Consider the following 6,864-nt stretch of genomic DNA (forward strand, 5'->3'; position numbering starts at 1 on the left):
CCGTTCCAGAAGGCAGCCCTCAGAGCGTCATTATTCCAGCGAAGTTCAGAGGCAATGGTCTGGAAATTAACCACGTACTGACCCACGGGGCGGGAGCCCTGACGAACACGGAGCAAGTCGGAAGAAGCAGTAGTCATCCTGCCGGGCTCGTCGAAGATTCTTCGAAAGGACGTGATGAAGTTGGTGTAGTTGGAAACCACGGGATCAGATCGTTCCCATAACGGAGACACCCAATCCAATGCTGACCCTTCAAGCAGGGAAATGATATAGGCTACTTTAGAGCGATCCGTAGGGAAATTGTGATAGAGAAGCTCGAAGTGCACCTCGCACTGATTTAGAAAACCACGGCAATTCTTTGGGTTTCCATTATAGCGGGAAGGAGTAGGCAGCTGAAGACGAGACCTGGTACCAGCCGGAGGTTGAGCATTACTGGAAACAGCAACTAGAGCAGTTACAGGAACTGGAACCGGAATTACGGAAGCTAGGGATGCTTGAATTTGATCCAATCGGCCGGACAATTCCTGGAGATATTGCATCACCTGGCCCTGTGTCGCCTCTTGAGTCTGAACTCGGGAAGCCAAACTTTGGATGGCGCTCGACTCTGTGTTCCGATCCCCCGGGTCCATGGCGCCTGAGTATACTATAACTGACCTGGTTTGGAAGTGTTGTGGACTCGGGGTTTCTTCCGGTGACCGGGAAGAGGAACCACTACTGGGTTGCAGAAGAGAAGGCCGGATGTAGGTCTTCCTCATGCAGGATTCGGACGGTAGGCAGAAGGTACGGGTGGGCGCTTGAAGGACTCCTGAAAGACAAGACTTGTAAAGGTGCTGATGAATTGGTGGAGAGTACCAAAAGCTTGCTGTGAGCGGTGTTGTGGTGCTAGAGGCACTGAAATGCAAGAGATACTGAGGTGTTTTGAAGGCGCAGAGGCGCTTAGAGACGCTGAGGTGCTTGGAGGCACAGAGGTGCTCAGGCACGGAAGTGCTGAGGCACGGAGGTGCTGGAGGCACGGAGATACTGAGGCACGGAGGTGCTGAGGCACGGAGGTGCTGGAGGCACGGAGATACTGAGGCACGGAGGTGCTGAGGCATGGAGATGCTGAGGCACAGAGGTGCTGAGGCACGGAGATGCTGAAGCACGGAAATGCTGAGGCACGGAAATGCTGAGGCATGGAGGTGCTGGAGGCACAGAGATACTGAGGCACGGAAATGCTGAGGCACGGAGGTCTGGAGATCACAGGTACAGCAGTAGTAGCGATGATACTCAGGCGCCGGAGCTCTGCCCGGCGTCTGAATTTGTACTTCCCGCCAGCACCCGATTGGAGAGGCGCTGATGACGTCACCCGTCCCCAGTGAGCGTCGGGCGCACCCGCGACGTCCTCGCTACGGGCGCCAGACGGAGCGCCGGAAGGCAGAGGCCGCCAGCGGGGACGACCGCCCGGGCAGCCAGCAGCCTCGGAGGGACAAGCCCGGCGGCCGCGGCGGTGATATGACACACAGCTCCTGTAACCAATCACCCAGGGCATAATGTGTAAGGGCACTACTACTGGGTGGCATAATGTATAAGTGCACTACTACTGGTTGGGTATAATGTGTATAAAGGGTACTATTGTGTAATGTGAATACAGGGCTGTAGTGTGTGACGTAACACGTATAAGGGATACCAATGTAAATAAGGGGTAATATTATGTGGTCACGCCCCTTTCCCATGAGATCATACCACTTTTAGACATGCGTGTTAGGTCCCTCTTATGGAGGGGAGCGCCAGTCCCTTAGTTTGCCAGGGGCGCTCGGACCCCTAGATACACTCCTGCCACCCGATTCCATTGGTAAGGTGGCGGCTGAGTCCTGTAGTCTTGCCTGGCAACATTACAAACAAAAGGGCCTAGTATCATTTACACAGATGTTTTGGGTGCTTACACGGAGATCCCTTGACACATTGTTATAGGTACACACGTATAAAAAAAAATATATATCTCTCCCTAGAGGGCTTCGGAGTTCAAAGGGAGGCAGACGGCTGTTATTGGTGGTGAGCGCAGCTGCCGGAAAGTCTATTCTGCAAGTGTGGATACAGCCAGAGCCCTTCACATTATCGCTTTTCAAAATAAAATTGTATTACCTTTTTGTATGGCATGGGTGGAGGTAATGCAAGAAAAGGGTGGCCAAAACCAATTTTTTTATTGAAATGTGCGAGAGCATTGTAAATCTTTCCGCAGATGTTCAAACCCAAATTCAAAATTCCTTATGTAGCACCTCCTGGTATTTTCTGTGGATGGTGGAGGAGGACCCTCCAATTTCAGTGAAGTCATGGGGAGGGGGGCAGCAAAACTTACTTTGTGAAGTTCTTAGACTTACAATGGAAGAGAACAGAAGGCTCTTTTGTGGGGGCACACTTAAGAAAGGAAGTAGATAATGTATGAAAATCTAGAAAATGCTTAAGACATAACTTTTATTGACCAAGTTAAAACAAAATACCCTTTCCACAGATCTTATGAGACAAATTGAAAATTTGCGAAAATATTAAAATTGTTCTGGTCTCTTTATTTCAAAGAGTATGGAAAGGGTTGTAGACATTGAATTGTCATACCCCCATTTCCCCTGACCAGTACAGGGTTTCTGTATTGATGGAACCGGGGGTTGGTCAAAACACAGTTTCTATAAAGGAAGTCAAAATAACTAGACTATAAATAACTAGAATGGTAATCAGTGGTCACCACTCTAGGGATTGTACACCTGAGTTACATATAAATGCCATGTTTGTAGGCAAAAATTGTAGGCATCATATTACAGTCAAAAAGCTGTTAATGTTGTAAACACTATGATAGAGAGGTACAGAATAGAATTAGTGGTGATACTGCTGTTGGTGTTTGTTTATCACATAAGGGAGGAAATTAATTCCTGATCTACAACACCAGGTATTCGCAGGCAGTCGCCTATCCTGATACTGACCTGGCCCAACGCTGTTTAGCTTCCAAGATCGGACGAGATCGGGCGCTGACAGCGTGGTATGGTAGTAGAGATTTATGTGTACACCAATGAGAGTGCACCTATATAAGAAATGAGAAATAGAGACAAAAGAGGAGAGATGGAGAATAGGAAAAAGTAGGTGAAAATATGTGGATCTGCTTTCCACGTTAGACCCGGTTCAGAGATTCCCACTATTGTGGTACAATGCCTCGGGAATCATGAATGAGAGTCCATGAAATTAGTGAATATAGAATTTTAGTTTGGTAACGATATATTGGGCTAATAGCTTTGGCTAGATATTACAAGGATTTTGCTACTACGCAAAAAGTATTTTCTGAAAATTAGATCTTCCAATAATAATGGCAAAGAATTCCCTGGTGTCTCACCCTTAAATACTGTTGTGATTGAAAATCTTATTATAACACATCCATGAAAGTCTTATACAGATGATATGTCCCGTGACACAATAAAAATGATATATGATATAATATAAACAGGTTCTCACAGTATTAAGTAGAACACACAAATACCAGCACCATATATCAGTTATATAGTATAGGTGATATGGGGCTTTGTAAATAAGTTACACAGGACAAGGTTATGATCATGCTGAGAGCATGACAGAACAACTAAAAGGACATAAGGAGGTTGTCCCTATATTGAAAGAAAAAATAAGTAAAGAAAGAATAAACTGCCAAAAAAGTGTAAGTGTTTACAAGAGGAAAATAAAACAAGAAATATTGATGCCAATCAATTAATGTATATATATATATGGAAGATAATAATAGTATTGGTAACACTGTCCTGGCCTCTGTTATATAAGAAACTGCATAGTGGCTCATATAAAGGAGAAACCCCCTCACAACAAAAATAATCACACTGAAAAATAACATAAGTGATTAGGGAAAAGAATTAATCAAGAATCTCCCAAAATAGAATGTTGCTATCTGTGGCATAAGTCCACAAGATAGTCGGGGCTTACGAATCTCCAATGAGTCAGAAAACCAGGGAGGCCAAACAGGTGTTTTAGAATAACGCCATGATAGGACTGTGTGGACGGAGTCCCCCGCAGAAAACGCGTTTCACCCTTTGGGCTTGATAATGTCAATTATTATCTTTAAACATAAAGCTATACACTATTACAAACTGAGTACGCTATTTGCGTACTGAGTACCGTAGGGGTACGTACTTAGCGTAACAGACGCTAGGCCGTGGGCGCGACACACGAGCGACACGTACGCTCACGGATTCACGCTCCGTATCAAGCACGCTATAGGCGTACCGAGTACCGTACTGCTACGCTATTGGCGTAGCGGACGCTGCGCCGTGAGACACAAGCGGCGCAGACGCTCACAGAATGATACGTAGTAAACCTTATTATTAAAACACAGTAAGAATATGCTTATTCTCTAAACCTTAGTAGTCAGATACTACAATGATGTAGCGCTTAAAAACCTTAACAATGTGTATGCTGTTTGAGCGATTGAGACGCTAAGAAAAGCCCTTTGCAGTAAACAGTGAAAACACAAGACCTGGTTTGGATTTAAAAACCACAGCAGCTCTAACACCGCCGTGGATGGTCTAGAGAAAAAGGGAAACACAATACAAGTTATACACTACAAACTAACATAGAAATCTAAACAGAATAACAGAAAATAATGTGAACAATGGCGAACAATTGCGAACAAATGAGAACATAAATGGTGAACAAAATGGCTACAGAGAATAATACATACGTGGGGATGATTCGCAAGCGCGACCTGGATCCAGTCCTCAGCATTCAGGGAGAAAGCCTTCAGAGAGAGTGAGGCTGGCCAGGCAATGGTGGTCTTTATATAGCACAACATACATTCACAATACAATGGTACCTTGTAATCTCATTGTTCATTGGACACAGGAATGTGTCTCCACATTATAGAAAAGGTCATAGGTGGATTTGAACAGGTGGGCTGTGTCTTTCCCCAACTGCTCTGGTGGGAGGTATCCTCAAGATTCCCGCCGCATGTGTAATTTACAGCAAATACAGTTAATGTTCATAAACTACATTTGTACATAACTATACGCAGGAGCGAGCGATCCTTTCCTAACTAGCATCGGAATGTTACCCTTAAAATACCCTACAGCTGGATACTAGACACCACCTTTCAACCTTTGTCTGACCCTTCCTATCATGTAAAGTGGAATCTCTCTGTCCAGGAACAGTTTAAACTAAACATACTCGCTGACATTGTCTAGGGGAATATTAACTACAAAACACACTATATGGGTTAAATATGCTACGATCGAGTCGCACGCTAGACGCTTACAAACTCTACCGTAAATGCGCATACCACGCACGTGATCGCCGGAGCGATATTTACGCAAATTGCGGATATGTGCACGCACGGCAGAGCGTGTGCACGCGCAGCGGGCATGTGCATGAGGGGTTAGTACAAGGCATATGCATCATGATATTTTTCGACTTTGACAGTCCACCCTTTGGCAGTCAACAATAACTGCCACTATCTAAACAATTTAAGCAGAAAAATATATAATACCGTGAAATACCTATATATGATTGGGTGTAGGGAGGAGAGAAGGTGGGAAATGTATGACCTAGTGGGATAGTAAAAGCATGTATGTATGAAATTCATGTCTGAGGGGTAATGTATCATCGTGCCGTACAAGCTTCGAGGTATTGCGAAGTATACATTGAATCCTTCTTATCCCGTATTAAGGGTCTGTAAGTGGGCTAACAAACTCTACCGAGCTCTTTTCGGCTTTTAGTTCCAACAAATGGGGTGCACATTAGTTGATGATACATGAAGGGGGAAAAAATGTGAGTTCTAATATATGTACCTATATTACCTGTCGACTATGTGTGTCACTACCTGAAGATCGTAGAGATGAAGATAAGAAACATGCGTTATAAATGCATTCATATGGTAATGTATGTAATTGTCCATGGATGTCTTGTTGATGTCTTGTCCGGGTTGCTGTTCTTTGCTGTAAGTGGTAAGCAAAGTTTTTCAAGTGTCCATAGAAAGTTAAAGTCTCTAAAGTGTCTCGCAAAGTCTGTGAAAAAGTTCATCAAAAGTCTGTGGAAATGTTCATCAACGGTCTGTAGAAATGTGCATCAAAATCTTCTTCCGAGTGGATGTCTTTTTACCTTGTAGAAAAACAAAGGAGAAACGGGTGAAAGAAACGGACCGTGGAATCACGTCTTATCACAACATTGTCTCGATTGATGGGTCATAAATTAAACCAGTTGTTGTAACAATGCCCTCGCTCCTTAAACTCATCAATTTGGTACTGCGCTTGCAATGCATTAAAATCCAAACACATCTGAATATCAATCCAATCATTATGACAACTCCTAGGATACAAAGGAGAAATTTCCCTACATTCACGATAACATTTTGAGCCTATTCTCCTAAACCTGAGAACCAATTGCGTGGGTTCAACCATGAAACCCAGCCGGTCAGTTCATTACTCACAGCAGTAAGGGTAAGGTTGTGTCTCCTTCGGAACTCCCACTTCAATTGCAAGATATCGTCCATCTTTTGATCTATGACCTCGGTTGGGTCATCGGTGCTGTTTGTGATATATGTACAGCACTTCACGCCATACTGAGTTGCTAGGGTGACACAATACCCGCCTGTCACCGCTGTGATGTAATTGAGAACCATCCTGTGCTGGATCAGTTCCGTTTTGTAAGCTTGCAATTCTCTCCCAGTATACCTGAAGGTGTCATCATACATCTCGGTGATATTGTCTATCACGTTCGCTAGCGCAGTAATATACCTAAAATTTATAACTCCTCTGGCGGTACGGGTGATATCTAGCGCGAGTAGGAATTGAATCCCGGTGGATTCGTGGATCAAATCAGAGGCTGCGTGCTCTGTCCTATCTATAAGGT

General features: G+C 44.4%; 1 pseudogene; it reads right to left on the reverse strand.

Annotated features, from left to right (window-relative positions):
* Positions 1 to 2,899: 2,899 nt before the first annotated feature.
* LOC134953733 (5S ribosomal RNA) lies at positions 2,900 to 3,018 on the reverse strand (annotated as a pseudogene).
* Between the last annotated feature and the right edge of the window lie 3,846 nt (positions 3,019 to 6,864).

This window comes from Pseudophryne corroboree, chromosome 1, assembly GCF_028390025.1.
Source record: "Pseudophryne corroboree isolate aPseCor3 chromosome 1, aPseCor3.hap2, whole genome shotgun sequence".
NCBI classification, from domain to species: Eukaryota; Metazoa; Chordata; class Amphibia; order Anura; family Myobatrachidae; genus Pseudophryne; species Pseudophryne corroboree.